The 24,878-nt window shown below is 41.6% G+C and overlaps 1 long non-coding RNA gene across 2 annotated transcripts in view; it reads right to left on the bottom strand.

The window, feature by feature from the left end:
- Window positions 1-24,878, bottom strand: part of LOC116965772 — a 75,515-nt gene that overhangs the window by 29,891 nt on the left and 20,746 nt on the right. For both annotated transcript variants that reach the window (XR_004409638.2, XR_004409637.2), the window contains exons 4-6: window positions 21,182-21,486; window positions 16,851-17,005; window positions 14,316-14,374 (exon numbers count right to left, since the gene is read on the bottom strand). This is a non-coding gene — a long non-coding RNA (uncharacterized LOC116965772). The remainder of the gene's footprint in view (window positions 1-14,315; window positions 14,375-16,850; window positions 17,006-21,181; window positions 21,487-24,878) is intronic.

Here is a 24,878-nt window from a genome sequence, read left to right as displayed (position 1 = left end):
CCCTGAAGGGCAGGCTGGCCCCTGCCAAACTCAGGGTCTGGCCAGTGCTGGGAGCCAGATCTCTTGGAGGCAGCTGCTCTCTTCAGGCCTCCAGCTCCTGCTGAGCTTGGCAAACCTGCCCTTCTATAAGCACCAGGGAAAATGCATAGGAGCGTGCTCATGATGTGGAAGCCTGGGGTACAGCTGCAGCATCTAAAAAGAACCCATGAAGCTGTGATCCTAACAGCCTGGTTCAGTCTTGTTTTAATCCCATTTCCCTTCTTTCTGCTGTGGCCTCTGTGGCTTCCTGCTTGCTTGTGTCCCTGCAACGGGACACAGAATTTATCTTGGGCAGAAGCCCCAGAAAAGCTCCATCTGCCCTTTGCCTAGCTCTTCTCCTCTTTCTTCCCTGTCTTCCCCTTTGTGCTACCTCTCCCTTTGCCAGGCAGGTCTCTCCTTTCTGAAAACTATATTTATTTGGCATGAATGGAGCTGGGGAAGCGAGGGGACTGGGAGAGGTGCTGAAACAGAGGTTCCGACTATTACAAAACGCAATGAAGGGATGTGTGATTTTAGGAACGTGGAGACTGATAAAATCTGGTGTGTGGGCCAGCAACAATGGGGAATCCAGTAAAACTATCTTTTCACTGGTTAGAAACCCCTGCAGTACGATTACAAAACACATCAGTGTAGTGAGAAATCACAGTGAAACGTGAACCACATGGTTCAGATGCAGCACTGTGCAGAAATCACAGCAAGACCTTTTTTACAACAGCAGAGTGAGAATCCTGGGCATGTTTCACTGAAGACTTTGTGCTGTTGTTGCCATGAATTTCTGTCCAGGCTATCAAGACTGTAACATCTACAGACATGTTTAATGCTGTGGATGGAAAGCCAGATAGATAACTATAGATAGGGTCTGACTATAGGTCTCTCTACCATCTGTGCCTTACAGTCTCCAGCAGTCACCTGGAGAGGATGCTCAGGAAGGAGCAAAGCGAGGTGTGCACAGGGCAATCCCTTTGCAGCAACAGCCTCCCAGCTTCAGTGGTGAGTGGTTTAGGAACTTTCTGAGCTGGAGGCTGCTATCGGGCTTTGATATCTGATAGGCTCTGACAGACCCACCCTTCCTGAAGTTGTCTAATCACTTTCTGAACTTTTGCCCTCCGCAACAGTTCATAGCAATGAGTCTCATGGTTTTAATATTGGAACTATTGTGTGGGGGTGGATTGTGTGGGGAAAACAGACTTCAATTTGTTTGTTTTATATCTGCCAATGGATAACATCATTATCTAACTTGTATTTCTAAGGCTAGTGAATAATCATTTCCCACTCACTTTCTCCATAACATCTGTGATAATATCAAATCTACCAACTCCACCCAATTCATCTCTCTTTTAAAACAAAGAACCGGAGGCTGCTTGATTCTCCATGCAGACAGCTGTTCCCCATGTATGACCACCCCTTGTCAGTGTGCCTCTGAGTCCCAGGATCCCCCTTGCCAGGTTGCACGACCACAGCTGAAGGCAGAGGCTGCTCCAGATGCCAGCAACCTATGGATTTATGCAATGGGGTATTAGCGGTTTGTTCCTAGGTCCTTCTCTACAAACATCTATGTGTATTTTTGACAGCTATTGAGATGCTATTTTCAGAGAAACATTCACTGTGACCCAAAGATCTCTTTCCTGAGTTGTGCTTGTTAATCTGAAGGTCATCACTGTCCATGTGAGGCTAAGACTGTTGTTACAGGATACAGACCTTTTAAACTATCTGATGTTAATCTCCTTTACCACGCAAGATAAATGTTCCTGTTGACAAGCTGATATAAGAAATTGATTCTTAAAGGTAATAGCTAGAAAATTTGGTATGGAATCTCTCTTTGGCATGAGAATGGCGTTCTTAAGCAGAACATGGTGAATCTTGGCAGCAAACTCTTTAGTTAACCTTCTCTTTTATGGGAATTTCTAATACAACCAAGTCTTTTCTCTTCTGCCAGCTCCATATCAAAATGCAGCTTAGGTTGATGGCTGAAAGTCATTCACTGATGGTTGTGAAATGAGTTGCTATTTTTAGTCCATTTCAAAACTCCCATTAGTCCAGCTGAGGCACATGCTGAAATCCTCAAAAAGACAAGAACTGAGCCGGCAAAGAGAAGAAATTGTTCCTGCTACCCTAAGGTTAAATCTCTGAATGAAGGAACATCAGGGTGGGAGACTGCATATGTGCTACTTCTGTTGTCCTTGTGGATAAAGGGAGAACACCCTCTTGTTGCTAACGCCTTTCCATAGACTTATTATTCACCAAAACTCATGAAGGTTAGAGCTAAGGTCCCAGAGTATCTTACAGATGCTCCTAGACCTCAACAACCCATTTTTCATCAAAGCTATGGGCCAGTTCGGAAATTATGTTTTTTCTTTGAAAAATCAAGCCATCATCTTCCTAGGCATTAATAGTAAGCTCACATTTTCCTCTCAGCTTCTGTCCCAGCAGGAATAACATAATCTTCATTGGTCTGCAAATTGCAGACAGCTCCCTTACACCTACTCTAGCTTCTCATCTCTGTTTTTCAGACTGAAACTCTTCTGGAGAAGGGACGGGGGTTGGGGGGGCTGAGGGGGGCGGCGCGCGGGGGCTTTTTTCCCCAGAAGAAAAGTAAGAAAATGTCTGCATGATAAGACCGATGCCTGTTGCATGGTAGTTTAAACAAAAGAACCCTACTATGGACATTTTCTTCTGTAGTGCAGAGCAGTTTAGAAAGCTGTATAATGTGTCTTGACAGCAGTACAAATCACTAAAGGTCAAGGACTTGGGGATTAACCACATCCCCATACAATAGTCTGATATAGAAAGGGCAAGACGATGAGGGTTCAGCTGTACAATGAAAGGTTTTGAATAGAATTGATGAAAACAGATTTGTGGAAAAGGGGGACTACCAGCTCACACCCTTCCAGCACTCAGGCACGCTAACAAGATCACAGTGCAGAGGCAAATATGGGCTCTCCCCATTCTTTTCTAATCTAATCATCATCTAGTGATGGGGACCCTACTCCTGGGATATCTTTTGCCTTTCTCCTCAGTTTACTTTAGCTGTAGATATTCCATTCAGCTACAGATTTCCAGAGATCTTTGCCATTTCTAAAGCCTACATCAGGTTAAGAAACGGAAAGTCCCACTCAAACGCAATGTTCATCCACAGTGACAGGCAAGCTACTTGATTCATCTCTGTCCCTATATAAAACAGAAATAAAGAATGATTCCCCTCTCTTGCAGAATTTCTTGCAATTACAGTGTTATAATGTACAAAGCACTGTAAACCAAACACCTTGTGTTGACAATTAAGGTCTGTTTCTGGCATGCTAATGAAAATGACTGCTGAAGGGATAGTCTTGACAGTGGAAACCCCCCACAGTTTGGCTGGACTGAGGTAGATGATATGGCATGCAAAATGCTATCAACTGAAATCCTAATTGGTGGTGGATGTTTTCAACTCAATGCCATTAAGTCTGTTCTTTAAAAAAATGGCCCACAGCTTGGGGAAGGTGATGTTTCTTTTTAAAAAAAAAATCTATCACAGAATCACAGGATGGTTGGTTGAGGTTGGAAGGTACCTCTTGAGATCAAGTCCAATCGCACCACTGAAGCTGAGTCAGCTACTTCAGGTTGTCCAGGACTGTGTCCACTAGGGTTCTGAATATCTCCACAGATGGAAGATCCACAACCTCTCTAAACAACCTGTGCCAGTGTTTGCCCGTGCTCACAGTAAAAAAGTCTTTTCTTGTGTTGAAAACATCTCATGCATTTCTGTTTGTGACTATTCCCTCTTGTCCTGTCAGTGGTCACTACTGAAAACAGTCTGTCTCCCTTGCCTTCATTCCCTTCCATCAAGTATCTATACATGCCTGTAAAATTCCTCACAAGCCTTCTTCAGGGTAAACATGAGTTTAAAGAAGTCTTTGTATTTTAAAATCTGATTTAAAAGCATTAAGTCACTCCTTTAAAATAAGCTGTGAGACTGGAAAACTCATAGCTTCAGATACTCCAGCCCTTGAGAAGGGAAGTATACAAAGTATTGCTTACAGTTGTTACATTAACACTCAACAGGCTAACACATTTCAAAACAGAGGGTTTTTGGGTTCTTTTGATTCAACTTTGTGATTGCAGCATGTGTTAACTCCATCATTCAAATTTTCTGTGGCATGCATGCAGAGCCATCACAAAACACCTCAGTTTAAGCCTTTCCTCTTCTACATGAAAATATCAGAAATTGTTTCCTGTATTAGAGATCAACTGAGAAGAGACTGTACCAAAAAAGCCTGTTGAGATTACTTTCCCCCCCTCCCATCAATAGAAGTATTTTTCCCCAGAATCATCAGCGATGACATTATTGAGCATCAGCGGAGCATGGAAAGGACAATGAAGCTTTCAGAGGACACTCTTCTTTTAGCTGTACTCACTGGGTAATGAATAAGTTAACGTTCTTTGCCAAAGGGCAGAGCATTTTTTGCATCTCTCATTTCAGTAATTCTGCTATGATGCTTGTGCTCATTTTTCAAAAAAAACAAGACAAGTAAAAATACTATAGGGTACATAAGCCCAATGAGCACATTGACAGGAAAGATGTCACCAAATACCACTATTTATTAGTAGCATGGCTCAATGGAAGAATTATTGTGTAGGATTTTTGTTCACTAATTATGTGCTAAATTACATTAAATTATCACAGTAGTGCCTCGTAATTACAGTTATTATGACAAACACCAAACAAATGAGTAAAGGAGTGACCTCTTTCATTTGAAAATGGGCAACATAAGTCTCTCACCAATGCCAGCTTTCTGAATGTGCAGCATTAGTGTCAATTTTCATTTGTGATTTGCAATTGGAAGAACCTCTTCAATTAGCTTTTTTAAAACCCACTGCTCAGTGAAGGTCTCCCCTGTTTAGCTCAGACAAGAATGCATAAAACTGTTCCCACCGGCTGTCAGTCATTTCTCCCTCCGCCTTCCAGGTGGCCTCCCCTTGCCTACACAGTCCGCGATGGAGCATTTCACAAGCCTCCTGGAGATATCTCTCAGAATTTGTATTTTAAAAGCCACATTAAATATAATATTAAACATATTAAATATATTTATACTTGATGTTAAATATAAACCCAATATTGAATTATGTCCAAAATGTAAAGCTAGGACCATTCTGGATTCTTTATTATATCCATGGTTTACCTTTGATGCTAATAATTAACTACTACAAATCCAGAGTAGAATTATACTCATATTTGCCTGCAGTGCATTTCTCACACCTTCACCTTTATCCAAAATGCCTGATACACGAGTTTGTCAAAATAGGATGATAACTTAGGTGGACTGAAAATGTAATCTATTGTGGTAATTTTTATGTTCCTCTATTCCTTCAAAACCTGTCAACAAGGTTCTCCCATTCCACACCTCATCCACATAAGAGTTAACAAGTCACACCTATAACAAATCAAGGAACCAGTCATCATTTCTGTGCAGTTTCTAACATGGGTTTGCTGGACACTCACACACAAAGCACGTTACATTTCCGTTCTATTCAATGACCATTAGTAACACAATGCACGGTTTACTGGCAGATTTGTTTCAGGGAATTGTGAAATTCCAGTGAATGTGCATTGTTCCCACTGCTAAGATAAGGTTAGGTCACCTGGCAGTTACTAGTACTAATAAAAAACATGACGTATATGCTTGAGACACATGGAAACTCAAGTACTTGTTATTTCAAACATGCAAACACATACAATGGAACGGCAGCTCTTATATATCCACAGTGCAGGCACGGAAATCTGTTGTTTGATTGACGAGTCATCATTAACAAACAATTTGAAATGCAGCTATCCAGTGATTACTGGTTGACTGAGAAACTAACCTGGAAGAAACTGACTCAGCATAAGCAAAAAAAAGACGAGCTAAACTCATCAGATAACATTTCTTAGGAAAGATTTTGCAGAAAGAATCAACTAGATAAAAATCTAGCCAGATTAAATGATGTGCTCAGAAATAATACATACCATACATGGCAGGGCTATATTGTATATTGGCTGGGGGTTTTTTGAGAATCAAAAATGGGATGTCATATTATAGCTACTTTGGGATTTTGAAATCCATTAATCAAGTTCTTTCAGCAAATACCCTATAAAACATACACTCATCTAACTCTAGAGAATATAACTATTTGTATTCTTTAACAAAATTGTAATACAATAGTAACTTCAAGTTACAGGGCAGATTTTATCTCAGTGCTTCATAACTGATATGCATGTAGGTATGATTTCATCCATTCTTAAAACACAGTTCCCTTGTGCTGAATTTGTTGGCTGCTCAGCACAAATGTTGAGGCTGTGAAGCAAGTCTGGCATTTAACACTATACATTGGAATTTGATGAAGGTTTGAAGGCTAAGAGTACAGTATAGAGAGTTTAAAGAGAAAGACACCTACCTATGCACTTCAAGGGGAAGGACTGTGGTTGCATTTACTTTTTATCTACCTCATTAATTGTCAAAAAGACAGCAACTCCTGAATGGGACTGCCCCTTAAAACATGTTGAACTCATTCAAAGGAAAGAGGATCCAATACTGTTTCCCTCAGTGCTTAATTTACCCATTCACTATTAATTTAGCTACAGATCTAACTAATTTTGCTTAATCCATCAAGATCAGAGGCCTAATCCAATGGCTCCAATCCATTTTGATATATTATTAACAGAAAGGAAAAACCTCCTTCTTCTCGATCCCCTTTCCCTGTACAATATTAAAGCTATCTTGTGGTCACATTCTTCAAGTCATAAATATCTGTGATATTCTGCTTGTTTGCTGAAAGATCTGTCTGAAGCAGAATGAATACAGAGTGACCTAACGCTGAGCAAAAGACTATAGATGGGGAATAGCCTGGGTAGGTGGTACAGTTCCTAGGAGAACCAAGCATGGGAAGTTTAGAATATACTGTTTATCAGTCAGAGCTATTTATTTTAGCTGTACATTTTACCATCCTCATACAATCCCAGTTGGTACGTGTTAAAAATATATCCCCCTGGCATTACGGTATTTTGTTCTTTTATAGGACTGAAGGGGAATTAGACTTGTAAATAACAGCTAAATCCAACAGCATGTTTCACTGGTATACAGTAAGGTAGCATACAATACTTCTTATGTACATGCACATAGTTTTTCAGCCTGCTTATTTTACAGGTAGTGCCTTGCTGCACTGAACTTAGCACACTGAACCATTTCTCCTTCCAGAGGTACCATAATTTCCCACTCAGGGTAAGTAATACATTTAAAGAGATGTTATTCTTGTAATAAAAGATGCTACTGAAAACACACCTGGTATTTCATTGTCATAATCATGATGAGATGACCCAGTCATAACCCTCCTAAACTCTGCCTGACTCATCACTTTCTTAATTGGTTTCATCTAACCTAGTGCTATTATCAACAACTTTTTATGAAGCATGGGTCAGATTTACCATGTCACTCAACCCTTTACTGTTACATTATCCTGATCTAAACATGAATGGGTTCATCCTTCATAGCCTCACTGGTCTGCCTGCTTCTTTTCAGGTCATAATCAGATTACTCCAACATGCTGTATTGCATACCTTCTTCCAGACTGGAGTCCCAGGTAACTTCTGCTAACAGTCACCTGGAATAGCTATATATAGGGCCTGTTCTCAAGCATTTATAATTTGTACTTCCTGGTTAGCAGAATATTGTGAGTTAGAAAAGTCATCCCAAACCTATCTCTGTTCAGTTTGCTGCTGTCTACAGCAATTTATTTGCTCACTTTAGGAAACAAGGAGCTCCAGAAACTTTTAGAACAGTTCTTTTTCTAGTTCCTCTCGTTTTTTTACTGATAATCAGTCCTAGTTCATTCTGCTTACTATCAGTTTTTTTCTAAATTCGTCCTTTCAGCACCCATACTTCAGTCACAGGTAAGGATAGCATGCACTGCATTTGTCCACATGTAGTAACTTATTGCCAAATAATTATTTGCTAAGAATGACCCATCACTAATCTCGTAAAGAAAGTGTTTTATTGCTTGAAACATGGCCAGGAATGGATTTTTGATAATCCATTCTGCAAAGTGACCAAAAGACACTACAGCAGCCAAGAGGCAGCTCTGTTGGTACTTGGGTAGCTGCAGAGACTTACCAAGGGGAAACCAGCTCTCTCATGCAGCAGCAGCAACGCCGCTAAGTGACTCAACAGGCTGTGCAACAGCCTCCAAAGGGCTAACCTGGAAGTTCCACAAGGCAGGTTCAATAATGGTCTCGGGGTCTGACTGTGCTGTGATGCTTGAGTTACTGCTCAAGGTTGTTCACTGCAGGGCAGAGTTGACACATGCCGCAGAGGGGAACAGGGGAAAGTCACAGGTATCTTTTTGCCCTGTACTGTTGATAAAGGTCACGGCTCCTTTCTGTCACTTGCTACCTTTCAGAAGAGTTGCCAGCTCCTGTTTCCCAGCCATTAGCCTAATCAGCAGATATTTTAGGATAACAGAACTCATTTCAACTTACTGGAGAAAGATATACTTCTGTGCACCAAGAACCTTCAAAGCAAATGATGCAGATTAGGGACAGACCATTTCCAGTGATTTTGAGAAACTTAGAACTAGCAGGGCTGTGCAGTCAAGGCCAACTGGAAGTATAGGAAGCAAAAAGTGAGGACAGTCTGAAAAAAGTGCACTGACAATTTGCCAGCTGAAGCATGCTAATGTGTCTGTGCTTGTGGACTGACCGATGTTTTCACAGCAGAAATGACTGACAGAGTTGCCATTGTCCACAGGTTCAGGCCTCACTACAGCAGCATCAGTTTCAACAGCTTTAACTGCTGTTAGAACCTTTTTTTCCATTGAGCAAGACACTGATCTGATTTTAGCTAGCAAGTTTTAGGCTACTGTTATACTGCATTCAGGGTTGTTTGGGCTTTTTTAAATCAGCAGTTCAAAATTTGCTGGCTTGGAAATCTTGTCATTCTCATAAATAATATCAACACATGAACTAAGGAAATGTTATTTAAAAAAAAAAAAAAAAAAAAAACCAACCAAACAAACAAAAACAAACCAAAGAGAAAAACCTCAAGAACTAGACTCTTAGATTTTAATTTCCACTTCCCTGGCAAAGGTTCAAAGCAGGTTGAAGGGAACCTTCCTACCCACAGATAAATGGTAGGTGAATTACACAGTAATGGATGTATTTAAGGTTTGAAGACCATCTGTTCTGGAACATCCCTATCTACAACAAAACACACAGAGAATTACTATCAACGCTTAAGGTAAGAAATTAAAGAAAATAAAGGAAAAAAGCTTTCTTCCAATTAAAATTGGTAAGGAGGGTAGTCAGGAAAACAAAATAAAACCACTCTTCAAACTGGCTGGAACACCAGACCTATTGATTTCGTAGCTATGAACATGGAAAACCAGAAGCTCAGCCAGTACAAACAGCCAGCTCTCTGCATGTGTGTCTGTGTGTGTGTGCACACCATTTTAAATATCACAACCCAAAGATAGCAAACTGCTACAGCACCAGGCCCTACAAACCCCACACTCAAACTCAAAGCACAGCTGCTAAGGATTTAAACATTGCCCTTCTTTCTTCCAGTACTGTTCTCACATACCCCTCTGCCTTTACCCTTGGATTTTCATTTATAATTGTGCAAACTGGAGGTTAAAAGCTCTCAAACACTGCAGGAGAGATATATATTCCTTCACTGCATAAGTGGCAGCAGGTGTGCCGAGCGAGGGAACTGGCAGCTTGGGTGGCCATGACCAGGATGGCTGGTGAATTAGGAGAGGCAGGTTGGCTCACTGAGGGCTGAGGGCTTGCAGAGGGAGAGGTTTGCTTCAACAGGAGGAGATCTGGACTCATCTTGTGCAGTGCCCAGCTCTTTTATTTCTTCTTACAGATTCACTCACCTTTTTGATCTTGCACAAAATGTCAGGGCAGCCATAGAGCACTATCAGAGGACAAAAAGGGACACCCAGCCCTTGCAAATCCCAGCTGTCTTGTGGAGGAAACATGGGCTTTGACGCTAGGGAGAGGGGTCTACTCCACATGTATAAATATCTAGTATTTCTCACTAGTTCTTGTCTCTTCGTTCTGCAGCTCTTTTTCCTCCTGTGTTCTCATAGCTTACTCCCTGTTGGACTGATTCCCAAGGAGTGGCCTCCCTGCAGGTGCAGTGTTGTAACAGCTCTGAAATGTTAGTCACCATCTTATCAGTGTTAAAATGTTCTCAAGACAATCCTTTTAAGAGAACTGTCACTCAACACACTCTCTAGTAATTTTTTCTGTTGCAGCAAGTCAGAAGATTAAATAAAGCCTTCCATTCATGTTACTCATCTCACCTTGTTCTGTACCCAGGACTGGAGTGAGTCTGAAGAAACGTGTCTCAGTTGTAAGGTGTTTGTGTTTACATTGCAACAGTTCAGTAAATCTGTTCAACTTCCAGTAAGAAATGCCTTTGTTTGTGGCTCTCTTACAACACTCTGAATAATGCTCAAAGCACTCTAGAGATATTTTTTTTTAAGGATTCAGTTCTGATTTAACTGAGGCCATTGTAAATCAGGAATAGCTCCACTAAGTTGATTTTATGCAAGATCTAGTTCACATTTGCATTCAGTAGTGATAGGAACCTTCTGAGTACTTAGATAGAGGAGTTAAGATACACTTACGACAAGCCCTATAGAAACAGGATAATTCACTTATTGGAGATGCTGATGCCCATGTCATCTTGACTAAACTGAGTAGACCAGATTAGATTCTAGCCCCCTTGAAATCTGTACAGAAATTGCCATCAACACAACTGACTCAGGATTTCACAGAATACATATTTACTAGGGACTACTTGCTAAAAGAATTCACGAGTGTTTTCAATCATTCTGCGGTGGTGAATAATTAATACCCAGAAAAAGTTCCGTATTTCTTTCTACAAGGAGGCCAAGTCAGCAGCCTACTGGATTTGAAGATGCTGCTCAAGCATGAATAATCTCCTGTTGCAACAGCATTCTCTGCACCTGCGGTAAAGGACTCCACACTCCCTCCTCCCTTCCTTGCCTCTGTGGTTTCTTTACTGTGGAAAAGAGTTTACACTTAATAATGCCACTAAAAATGGGAGTTGCAGACACCATATCTGCCTATACTGGAGGCAGCTGCTGTCAGAGTGGAAGGGGAAGATGGAAAGGTGGTGACAAGATCCCACACTGCCCCGCAGAATATGGATGCCAAGAGGGAATTTTTATCTCGGACAGTTCTTCAAAGAGGAAAATAAGAAAGGCAATGAATAGGAACACTTGAGAGAGACAAGACGAAACACGAAATCAAGCCAAATCTCCACTAAATACTTTGTATTTATGACTGCTGTTTATGCATATCCACTTTCTCTACCATAGAGAGAATGTATGAGTGAGGAGAGAGCTAACCTGCATGACTGTACGCAGAGGCAAGTCATAAGACTGCCAGTTCAGACAAGTTTCATCTTCTGAAACTGAGTAAGGAACCCTTCCTTCAATGAGGAATCTTTCATAATTGGTCCCTCTCATTTAGGCCATTCACAGCTAGTTTGGATCCTTCAGGTTCAGAATTAATGTCTAAAGCTTCATGTTGCTCTGTAAAGTTAAATATGCAGTGAAAACACAGTAAAAATACCAGTAAAAGAGTAAAAATCATTAACTGACTTTTTATAGGACTGGAGAGTGCAGTTGTAGAGAATCCATGTGTGATCCAAGGAGACTGCCATGCTGCCTTGGAACTGAGGGATCCTTCACCAGGGTCTGATCCTGTTATGGGGTAGCTTTTAATTGGCATTTGTGTCCTGTTCAAGGCACTGCCTTTCCGATATGCTATATTATATTCAGCAACATGATGGTCTCTCTGAACAGTTCACTGGCTTGAAATAGATGCTTTCAAGATATCCAGCCATTTAGCTTCCACCTGTGACTCAAATGAAATACCAACTTGAATATTTCTAAGAAACAAACATTATATGTTGTGCTTAATGGGATGGGAGACTAATTACGTGTGAGAAAACAGAAATTACAACCTGTCTTGGAAATCTCTTTATCGAAAATGCCAAAGCATCAGAAAATATTAGTCAACTTTCAGTGTGACAGTTCAATAGTGGATAAATGGTGATGTAAGTGCCAGAGTTGGCTCACCCTGACAAACCAGACTGTTCAGGTACTGAATTAGATGAGTGACTGAGGTGTGTGCATGTGGGAGGGAGGTTTTCCAGTTGCAGCAAGAACATGAAACAGTTTGATTAGCAACAAGAAAAATAGCAAGCAAGGTTGTCTTTTAGTTTAAGAGGATATTGTGAACATAAAATCACCAAATTTTTTTTGCCCTTCAAACCACAAGCTTTCAGACTATTAAAATGGAATATACGTATTTCTTCACACAGAGGTGTCATATAAGTTATTGTCCCTTAAATATTCCAGATCACGGTCACTAGATTTAAACATCCAATATTCTTTCAATGCTTTTAGATCATAAATTCCACAGGAGACAGGTTTGGGTATGTTTTATAGTTACCTTAACAAGTTTATCTGTATATATTGCTTGCTTGCTTACTTTGTTGTATTTTTCTGTTATATCTAAAACACAAAACTGGACTGCTCACTTCCACTTCCTTGTTCTCATTTGTTACCATACGGTCATTGCTCAAGCTCACAATACTTCAGACATTAAAAAGCCACACGACCAGGTTTGATCATTATCCATCTAGAGGGAAACTGCGGACAACCTGAAATGTTTGATACTGCCCAGGCCCCTCCTGCCTTGTATGCTTTGTATTACCTTTGCAGCTCTAGGACCAGGGCAGTTTGCTGGGACAACAAGGCTCTGGGACATAGTGAGCTGCCCTCATAGTGCTACAAACAGTCCGGATGGCAATGAACAAGTTTACAAACAAGTAAATGTGCATTTGGTTTGCAACTTAAAGATTCTTAATAAAAATCTGAATGATTAAACATTTCCACTCTCCCCATGGTAAATATTTTACAATAAAAAAACTATATCACAGCAAAATTAGAAATCCAAAAGTGAAAGAGGCAAAGTGAGTCCATGAAGGACTTTAGTTTATGTGCTCCACAGCACTAAACTAAAGTTAAAACTCTGCAGGGAACAGCAACTGACATAACTATATTTTTTAATTATTAGATACACTAACATACTGACTACATGAGCCTCAAGTGTACTCAGCTTGCTCTGACTGTTTGGAGTTCACTGCTACTTAACTTGTAGATTCAGTGAGAAAAAGGAGGTGTTTCTTTCTGAAGCAGGTGATAAAGCTCCAGTAAATTTAGATCATTCTGCACATAAGGTGAGAGCAAACTCCAGAGAAAAAAGGAGCAAAGTATAATGCTAAATTTAGCTGAGTTCTGCAATGGAAGCTCAGCACAATGATAGAGAAGCATATTTTGCCCCAGGTAAATAATAGTCAGTATCTAAAAAATTTAACAGTCATGATTCAGACTCAAGTAATGATTGTCTCCAAAATCACTGGAGTTACGCTGGTTTTATGTGGCTATATTTTGGGCAGGATCTGTCTTCCGAATGCTTTGCCCAGACCCCTCATGCCCTTAACTAGCTGCTGGTTCAGTAATTTAGCTGGTATCAACTTCCAGCTCTGCAGATCTCTCAGATCCCCCCACTCAGCCCTGCCCAGACCTCAGCTCACACTCTGATCCCATCTCTGCCTCTCTAGCAAGAAGCCCTGAGGGCTTCCTCACTCTGTCACCCTGGCAAGTAAGGGCTCACTCTGCTCACACATCCATGGCATCGGTCCCTGGCAAGATGAGCATCATCTAGAATCACAGAAATACCTGCCAAACAGTTCATGCGTTTTGAGTGATGCATTGCTAAAAAGGTAGCGCTATGTTTCAGGCCTGAATTTCACTGCTCAAGTTTATCAGCCAAACACCACTTTGGAGGCAGCACTACTCCCATGAGGAATTGGGGAGAGGATGAAAAAGAACACACACTGTCCTATTCTTTGGCAATTCCTCTATAGAAGCCGAAACCTCACCTGATCCTACATAGGAAACTCATCAGCCAGTGAAGTGACAAGTGCTGCTCAGATAGTTGGAAGAAATAGCCAGTGACTAGTGCAAATTATTACAGGGACATGCAAAATGAATTTTAGTAGTAAGGTAAATATGAACTGACATATTTGCATGGGTTTTCACACACTGCCACAGAAGTGACTCTGATAATTGTAAAACTAAGCAAGCATCCATGATACAGCGAGACCAACAACGTTCAGTTATAAGGCCAGAACAGTAAGGTTCCACTGCCCCAAACTCACCTGGCTATAAAGGAGACACCACAAACATGTTTCCTACAGTTCAGAGATGTCAGCAACATCTGAAAAGCATAATGCAACGAGTTAGGCCAAAGCAGCTTCATTTTCCTTAAATTTCCTTTTTGTCTTAACTTGCTAAATTTTTCCTCTTATTCTGCTACCAGAATTTGCTGCAGTTCTGGCCAAATTCCAGTTGAGTAAAAAAAAAAAAAAAAAAAAAAAAAAAGATCCCTTTTGCATTTTTGATTTCTTCCCCTAGAAACGGAAACATGCATCTTACTTGTGTGGTATTGATTACTGATATCATAGGAGCAATGATCTTCTTTCCTACTTTATGATTTTCAATTAGAGGCTTTCAAATCTACAAGTAGTCCATACTCCTGTGGTAAGTTACTTGGAACTGGTCTACTGACCCATATGAAACTATGAAAACATGATGACCTCCATCAAAAGCCTTGTCTATGGTGAATGTTATCCAACAGATGTTGCAAGGGTTGGTACTGATTTTGGGCGCAGAAAGTCTAGAGAGTTTTATATCAGTAAAATTCTGTCAGTTTTAACAAGATGCTCTTGATTTATGTTAGAATAAATGACAAATTAATCAATTATTCAATTTATCACCTGAACAAAGGAGAAGCAAACCATCTTGAAATTCACAATTCACTATATTCTGAATCAGAAAAGTCCTTGGAGTAATCATCTAATGCAATGTGAAACCTTAGCACAGCATACAAGAGAAAATATCCCTACACTGCAGGCCAGATGTTATTCCAGAACCTCCTTCCTGCTGAAGCACAACTTGCTTTGTTATTGCAAGGTCACTTGTGTATGTGGCTGCTGGTAGACAGAGATCTTTCAGAAGAAGAATTAACGAGAAAAACTGTAAGATCTCACTACATTAATTCTGCAAAAGTAAAAGGGATGCATAGGCAACAAACATGAGTAGTTTATATGCAGTTGCCCACCCTTTGTGTTAGTGCTTTGTCCTCACTGCGGTAAGATATGTCTCCTTTTGACAGCTGAAAGCTCCCTAGTCATATGAACATTGCAAGGACAAGGACAAGGGGTGTGGGATCACTGGCATGCCAAGATGTCCTGCATGTCACCTGAAGAGCCCCCCTCTCTGCAGAAGGTGCTCTCCTGCACATGGCTAAGGAGCTGCTGGGAGCTCCACGGGGATGCCTTCAGCTTGGGACACCTCCTCACCCAGCACTGCTGTGCTGGGCAATCGGCGTCTCCCATGCCTGTTGCACAGCTGGAAGCAGTGGAAAGAACCAAATGCTGCCTTGGACTGAACAGTGAACATTGGACTGGTGTTTCTTTCCAAAATTAGGATTTCCCTGCCTAAGCTGCGTTCTTGATTCTCTGGATCATATCAATCATTTAGGTTACTTCCTCAAACAGGCTCTGCAAGGGCTTTCTAGCAAAAAAAAAAAAAAAAAAAAAGGTGTATATATGTATTTATATATATATACATGTATATACATGATTATAGTGAGTGTGTGGAACAGGGCTGACTTATGCACCCACACATTGGCCGCTCCCTTCAGACACTGCTGCCAAGAAAAGAGCCTGAAATGGGGCCTGTTTCCCCGTCACCATGGCAATGTCGGGTGGGGAAGCAGCATTTCCTACGAGGCATCGCGCTGAGCGTCTGTGAGATGCTGCCAGGCCATGGGTGACCCGGGGCCAGGACCAGCACCCACCATGTGCTGCTGTCACCCTGCAGCCTCCCACAGCTGCCCTGGAGGCTCGTGGGCACCGGGCGCTCACAGATGCCCTGGGTTTGCCCTGCTGCAGGGCGGGAGGAAAGGGTGGCTGCTGCCTGTGAAGGCTGGTGGGGATAAAAGGGACGGATGGAGGGGCCCCAAGCAGCTGCCCTGCTGCCTCCTACCTGCACTGACCTGCCTCAAGGGGCTTTATGGTGTGGGGAACAGTTTACCTGAAAAAATCCCCAACTGAACCTAAAAACCCAAAGTGTTGCCAAGCTTTTGACCCCACACCATGCCTGGAGGCTGTAGAAGACCAGACTTTCCCTGAAATGACTGGTTTCGTTGCTGCAACTCTGGCAGCTAAGACTAACGCATTTTAAACAGTATGTAGGTTCACTCAAGTTATTTTTTACTTCCTCCTCTTACTTCTGAGTAACATCTGACCGTGGTAACGGAATTTAAAACCTTATATTTGCTTTGAGACATGTGCACAAGTCTAAAACCTGGGTAAATAATGAATAAAAGCTCATCCACTATTATACCAACCCACTTCTGTGTCCTTGAGAGTCTGACGATTAGTGTAACAGCATAAGACTGAAACTCAGTGTTACAAGGAATAAATACCTTTTTAAAAATTTGGATACTTCTTCCTTGTACGAACATATCTGGGTGTGGAAGGTCTGGTGTTTGTGGGCAAAATGACTGGTGAAGTGAGAAAATGCATTCTCACAGCAACCTTAGGCACCACTGCAGAGAAAGCTTTCACAATGTAAAGTGTAGTCTACAGAAAAATGTCCAAGCCACCCAGTGACTAAATATAAATTACCTGCTCAAAGCAAACCAGCACAAATGCACTACCAGTTCCTGTCAATCCCCTCTCAGATCTTGTTAGTTCTTCCACCGAGGAGCGCTGAAACTGAAGCTCAGCTCTTGTTCAGACACAGGGAGTACACCCAGGAAAGACACGTTGTGGATTCCCAGCTGTTTGGAAAAAAAAATGGTAAGAGGTTGCACTGGAAAATCTGGTACCAGGGAATTCAACTGCAGAAAATAGATCTAAAGGATTTCAGTAACTCTCACACTCTGCAGAATATTTTGTTTATTTTCTCAGGCATCTATATTTATTTCTTATTTCATTAAAGTCATTACCTCATTTTCTTGCCTCTCCTTCTCCGTGCTCTCCCATTTCTTTTTGGCAAGGTCCTCTAGCATGCTCCCGACCCCTCCTGCAACCCAGGCTCTCGCCACCCCTGGTGTTCTTGCATATGTCTTACACATGTCCTTGCTCTATTTACACCAGCAACTACTCTCTCCTCAAACACAACTTTGTAAACACTATCTGGAACAACTGCTTTGTTAGAAGAGCAGGACATAACTGTGATCAACCTTCTTTTACTTAGGAAATCCAGCTGATGACTAAGTTTGTCAGCTTGACTAAAGTGTCCTATAATAGGAAAAGCAAAACTTGACAGAATTTGATGAAGGAGCTGGAATAACGGCACTCTTGTGCTGAACTTCAGAGATACCAGTATTGATATCCTGCCACTAAAAGTTAAGCTATCTTGTTCTCAACTATTACAGGTATTCTTTAGAAAAAAAATGCAAAAATGTGGTTTGTAATTGCGCAAAGAACACCAAAATCACCACAATAATTTTCTGGTCAAAATGGTCAACTCTCAATTCCTAATGTTATATTCGATCTTGAACTCAACAGGGGGGAAGAGGAATTAATCATGAACAGGCTGTCTACAGATCACACAGTTTACCTGAAAATCATGAAATTCAACAAATAAAATTAATATTTTTATGTTACTTCCTGGGTTCTGAGCCTTCAGCTTTTAGTCTTCCTTTTTCCATTTTTTTTCCTCCATGATTATGAAACCTAAATCTTTATCTTAAAAAAGACAAAATTCACCACCCTTGAATTCCCAGCAACTTTATGGATGCCTTTGCCTAGTACATCTGAAAAAGTCATCCTCTTAGATGTCTAAATATAGCAGACGACTCAAGAATTAGAAAGTGATTTTCTGATCAAAGATTTTTAGCCATTTCTGAAAACAGACTTATAAATGATCCTTTGACAAGTAAATTAATTTTCAACTTCTTTCTCAAGCTGGGTAGATAGCTAAGGACTGATTCTTTAGTCATTTTCAGAAACCTAAGTTTTAAAAATTTCATCTTTGGCTTGCTATCAGAGAAGACTTAATCTCACAGATCAGGAGATTCTGGCTTCAGTGACTCCTAATTATCCCCTGCCCCTGACACTTTATAGCTGTATTTCTGTGCTTCTGTTTGGGAGGAATGTTTTTCCTCATATGTTTAAGTTCATTTCATGTCTTTGCCAAATAGGGAAGTTCAGGATGCACAGTCAGAGTCATTCTTCCATTGCAAGAGGTTTTTGCACCTTTTGTTTTAGATAGGAAAGACAACAAAAACTAAACAAGGACCACTGACAACTATATTTCTCCAAGGTACCTGTGCTGTAAATGCCAAATCTATTTATAGAGATATTTTCCTTAACCTAAAGATTGCTTGTGTGTTTTTTTAAAACCGGTAAAGCATTGAAATGCTGGATCCCAACTCTTGGCATTAGACAAAAGTTCAATACAGTTAACTGTCAACCACATCTTAATAGCAGCCAAACCACAGCTTCTACTGTGAATAGTGCCTATTTCCTGATTTCTAACCCCGTCCATCATTGTTCAGTTATTTCCATGAGAGAACAAAAGAGTCAGAATAAAATATTTAAAGGCAGGATACTGTCTGGTAATAGCTGCAGGCTGCTCCTGGGGCAGAACAACTCTCGCATGCAGTTAGACATTCTTTTGCCTGTCATGACTTACACAAGGCTCATCACAGGAACCATACTTACCAGGACTCAAAAAATCTGTAAAATCCGATGAAATTATTAAAGCTATTTAATCTTGTCTCCTGACTAACCTGATGCAGTTTCATCCAGGTCACATTCAGGATAGTAGCCAGCAGTTGCATGATGTTAAGAACACAACCAGTTTATCACTAGGTATCTCTTCATCAAGCACATTTACCATACCTACTTCTTTCCTGATTATTCCCCAAAATCACAGTGTTTGATGCCATACTCAGAACAAATTGCCCTGCTGTTCAGATCCCCTCTCTTTTTGCCTTATGCTCTTTGAAAAAAACATATTTAGTTGGCTATCAGCAATGACTCCTGATGGCCTTTCAATAATCAGAGCTCAGGTTTCAGTCCTTTTTCTAATCATGGCCTTGCATTTAAAATCAAAGGCAAAAGATACTAGAACAGTTGCAGATTATATCCTGTCTGTTCACACCTCCTTTGGATGCTTAGGGATTAAGGGTAATCCCTTGCACACCAATAAAAGTCCACATTTGGCTAAAATACAAAAATGATCAGTTAAACATGTTAAATATATTTTCTTGTATAAAAAGGCCTCCTATCCTGCTTAGTGCAATATTCAGAAGCATTGATTGCATACAGTGGTTAGAATAATACACACTGAACCACTGTTGAATAAAGTATTGGAAGCCTACTTAATTTTGTTGCTTGAGTGCAAGAGCACAGACCCTTAAGCAGATTTCACTGTAGGGCATCAAGCTATCACCCCACTTTCAAGTAACTGTATCCTTTCAGATGCCACAGCAGAAAGAACCTTTACCATGTTTAAAGGGAGGAATTGTTGCAACAGAGATCTGTTGCAAAAGGAATTGTGCAAGCTGGCCAGTCCAGCAGGTCTCAGAAAGGAAACATCATACTTGTTTTTGTATCAAATAAGCCCCCACTTATAGAATTGGCTAAAGATGACTTAAAGCTACAACTGGTGACAGGAGAGCCATCGCTGCGGCACTACAATGTTCCAACATCCATGACTCATGTGGCAACACCTGGTGAGAGCTGGACTGGCGCAGTGGCCTGCTGCATTGGCTCCAGTCTTTCCTGACTATTGGGCATGAGCAAGCAAAGCTGGTAATATTGAAGTTTTGGTCCCCTTCCCTCCTCCTTCCTCTCCTCTGCTACAGAGCCCTGATAACCAGGACTCAGGTAAAAGAAAAGACATCTGTATTTAGCAGCAACCAGGACAAACCTTTTCTCCTTTTGATGACAGAGTGTGACTACAAACAGCAGTGAGCTTAAGAAAAATCCCCATGAAAGTTGCATAGATGCAAGCAGAAAACTGAAGAACGTTTTCCAACTAGCATGCATTCAGCTCAAGAAGCATAACACCACACTGATGTGTTGTCAAGAGTGTGGCAACTCCTCTGCGGAGGTACTTGGGTGAGCTGAATCAGTAAGTTTTATTTAACTGTCAGCTCTTCCTACAGCACTGTATCGAAGTGAAGAAATGAGGTTTCATCCTTATCTGACTCTCAACAAATATTGGCTGTTGGGGTACTTCAGGCAGGGATAACTTGAGCCAGGGTTTGGAAGAGCACTAACAAAACTAGTTATCAACAGTGTCTGCTTTTCAGAAAGAGCTGAACACATCATAAGAAAGTGAAGCCCGTCCATGGAGCTGGGCAGGAAAAATAAACAGCAACAATTTTTGGAGTTTTTCTGTCCGGAGGTTTGTATACTGGCAACTGAATTCTCAATGTTTGAACTTGGTCTTTGAGGCCAAAAATATGAACTCACTTCGGTTTACTCAGTCTAAACTTGTTTTCTGAGCAACCTGTTGAGACTCTGCCTCAAAACAAAATACAGAATAGTGATAGACCTCCACACAGCCAGGTTATCCTGCCGAGAGGCAGAAAAACAGACTGGCCTGTCCCACCAGCACTTGAATCTATTTCTAGTGATTTATTTATAGGTGAAAAGGCAGGAAAATTGTCCTCCTAGCTCCATTCAAAAATACCAATTGGCTATAAATGTTCCCAGCTTTCCATCAAGGGATTTTTTTTCTTTCCTTCCAACTGCTCTGCAGTTAGTTCAATCTTGTACTCTCTTTCTAGATGTACATCTACTGCAAGGATATGTTGTTGACAGTAAAGCAAGCAAACACTCTGACAGGCTGTTCTCCACCCCTTTCCTCTATTAGGAGAGAAATGCTGGTTATAGATAGGTTAATTATTACATTCAATGTTATCCTTCTGGGAAGCAATGACAGGTTACTCTTGAGACTGTTATTGCAGATAAACCCTTAGGGCTTTTCCACTTACCCTACAGCTAGAAGTCCTTGAGTGACTTCCTCCTGAGCAGCCTTTGTGAAGAATTTTTCAAACATAACTCCCTTCATTTTGGTGAAATCCTTTTCTTGCTGGTCAGGAAAGTTTTGAGTTTGGTTTAGTTTGTTTTCTGTGTTTAGCTGTTTTATGCCTCTGAACGGATGGCCTGCTACAGCCAGTACAATTTTTGAGACTGGATTCATGTGACACTTTGCAAAACACAAACTCTCTTCTTCTGAAAATTGTTCTCCTCATGTTATTTCTCTTCAGGCAAAAAATAAGCAATTCATCCCGTAAATCTGCAAATTTTTATATAAATGAGACACAATGTTAATCTTACCATGTTTCAACATCTATATGTGGATAACTTCCCTACTTCAAAGGATTTTTTTAAGGCAGAGCATAATCATATGCATTATCAAAGTTAAAATCCATTTTAACTTAAACTGTCTCCAGCCCCTCCGAGTAGACCTGTATCATAACTAAACTGTTCAGACATGGTAATTTCTTGCCTTCTGCTCTGACTTTGCAAGTGATCTCTGGGAGATGGTTTTGGAGGAGAAAAACTAACAATCTAAACCAGCTTTCAGTGGCCATCCACTGGTCTGGTACAAGTTCAGTAGCATTTTCCTGAAGACTGACCCAGACCTAGCTGATTATATATATAATAATTTATTATTAATAATCATTTTTTTTTCTTAACTTTACCTTAAGAAGGTATTGGACATATGTGCCTGCTTTGCTTTGCCTTGCAAGGTGCAGGATAGCAGAAGAACAGGCTCTGCACCTTAAATTACCAGATTTCCAGGAACACTGAACTCACGGGGGTCACAAATTGCACAGACCCTGCCAATGAGCCACTGCCCGAGATCCTGCAGCCCTGTGGCTAGACACGTCCTAGCGCTGGTCCCCTGGGAAAGACGGGGAAGCCACTGGCACTTGAAGCTCCGCGGGCCTCGCACCACGCTGGTGTGCCGTGCCATGCCGTGAGCAGGTCCAGACTCAACAAACTGCTGAAACCCCGATGCTGCCCAGCTGCACAAACTGTTGATGGTGTTTCCACCGGTAAAGCACCTCATGCAACCAGCCCCGTCACAGAGAAATGCAGCCGCAGCCCCGGCACTCGGGCTGGGCGTGGGCCACCAGTGCGCCCATCTCCTCCGCCCGCTCCAGCAACCTGGGGGCAGGCCGGGGCCTACACAATAGTGAAGTGACACCATCACAAACCTTGCTTCAGGCCGCAACTGGAAATCACCATTTCTCCGGGGGAAGGAAGCTGTCCTCACACCCGTGTCCCCCCACGCCCTCCCCAGGCTGCTGCAGTGTGCCTGTGGCAGGCTCCTCCACAGCTTGGGGGAGAAGGGAGGTGACGTGGGGCCACCCGGCAGCGGCTCCCCAGAGCTGTCTCTTTGCTTCTGATGGTGGAGAGAGGCAGGAGGGAGCACAGCTGCGGCGGGGTGGGTGAGCTGGGCGCAGTGGTGGGCGATGGAGGCCGTGGCGGGTCTCCTCCGCTGCTGCTGCCGCTGCCTGAGCTGAGTCACTGCACTCCCACCCCTGCACCGACATGCTTCTTAAATAGATGACTGGGAGTATGTGATTTCCATACTGATGAGTCTAACACAGCCTGTCCCAGCATCTCTTTCCCCTCACGTTAGCAGGAAACTCACATGAAATGAATTATTAACACCTGTGTTAAAAGCACCTCAGAAAGGGCTGCCTCCTCTGCCTTAAGCAAACACGGAGGGCAGTGAGGCAAAGACAGGCCTGCCCTGCGGCCTTCCCACGCGGGTTCCCTGCCTCTGCCCTGCCACATGCAGGGCAGAAGCATGGCACTGCTTCCCAAGATCTTTGAGGTAGATCAGAAATGCTTTTCCTACTTCCTCCATTTGCTTTTTCAGCCCAGATTCTCTGACGGTACATCAGTCCACAGGGCAGACAGCCCCTCCAGAGAGACCCCACAGCCATAACCACTGACCTCCCACTCCAGCCCCACTGACTCCTCTGTCTTGGCTTAACCCTGCTGTTGTCTTATTTTTTCTCTCTCTCTTTTTTTTTTTTTTTTTTTTTGAGACATATCAGCTAAATATCAGCGTTTTAACACCTACCTGTGATTTTTGACAGGACAAGAACTATCATGCCTTTTGGTTGCACGTTGTCAATGGAAACTGGGTTTTACAGATCCCGGTCTGGTTACAAAGGACATCCACAAAATCCACAACCACAGTAAGATTTAATAAAAAAGGCAGTTTTCTCAGTTTTCTTGCACAAAAAGCCTCTGCAAGATCCTGGCTTTCTGCCATAGGTAACCATTAATTTGAGTTTTTCCACTGCTTACAGTACATAATCTTGCTCACAGAAATCAAACCCTCACTCATGTTTTCCCTTTGCCCACAGCTTTGGGCAATTTCCTCAACTGTTTAAATCATCTTGCTCAACAAAAGGGCTTTGATGCCAATTGTCAGACAAATAAGAAGGCAAAGGACAATATTTTAAAAATACTCATGTTCCTGTGGATGTGAAGTAGCATCAAGCTGAATTTCAAAGAGAAAATGGTTAGAGAGGAGCTGTTTTCCTGCATGAAATAAAGCTCAAGCACTTTGTTGGGACACAGAGGTTGGGTGGAAGGCCTCCATGTCCTGCTAGAGCAGGCAAAAATTATTAAAGAAAGATTTCTGGTGTGGTTTTAACAGTTATGAATAGGAAACGCACTTCTGTGAATATTTTGTATCACCTAATTAAAACAAGCTATTTTTGTGAATGCTTTTGACCATGAACCTTTTTCTTGAATATTCACTGATGATGGGAGGAAAGGCATGAGCAGAATTTATAGAAATTCATTTAAAATCTGAATGACTATGCTTGAGAATTTTTTATTATATTCATTACCTATTTGTTATATAATTTTTATTTCCAATGTTGGTTTGATCACCTAAAGATAGAAACAGCCAGCTGCACTGCATAACAATTGTTCAGTTATGACCGTAACTAATTATTTATGTTACACGAGATCCCTCTAGATTTTTTCTTTAGTGAGTTTGCATGTTACAACTTGAAATTCATTGGAAATCCAGTTGAACAGTGGCAGACTCTGCCCTAGGTCTGGTTCCAGTGCACATTTCTAAAGGCACATGTGGACTAGAGCTGAGTAACTGAGACAAGAACAATCCCTGCTGTTCCTCCAAGACTGATGCTTATGAGGCCTAGCAAGGATGGCAGGCATGAAAGGAAAAGCATTAAGAGCAGAAAATACTCTGTAGCATATGCTACTCTGGAGGCTGTGGGCTGATTTGGGCTGTGGAATCTACTCTGATGTATGCCAGTGACTCTTCTGGTCCCTGGTATAGCTTGAAATCCTCAGGCACAATGATGCCTTAAACTTTTCCCAAATCCCTAGGCAATGAAATGATTACCCTAAAGCTTCTTTGCCTCTGGAGATGAAGCATGGTCCCAGCTCAAGAGTCTTCTCTTACAGCATTGGAATAATGCTTAAAAGAACTAAGCATAAATCCCAGGGTATTTGAGCAGATCCTAGAGGACTCAGACTTCAAGTTAGGACAAAGACAAAGCTTTCTGATCTTCTCACTCTATTAAACTGCACTCTTTCAGAGCCTGAAATAGCAGAGCTGTGCCTGAGGGTACAATGGTGAGGCCTCTATTGGGATTACAATGCATCAGTTATTTCATTATTTCT

The sequence above is a fragment of the Tyto alba genome, unplaced genomic scaffold, assembly GCF_018691265.1.
Source record: "Tyto alba isolate M040663 unplaced genomic scaffold, T.alba_DEE_v4.0 Super-Scaffold_18, whole genome shotgun sequence".
Taxonomy (NCBI): Eukaryota; Metazoa; Chordata; class Aves; order Strigiformes; family Tytonidae; genus Tyto; species Tyto alba.
This window is presented reverse-complemented; position numbering and strand designations above follow the sequence as displayed.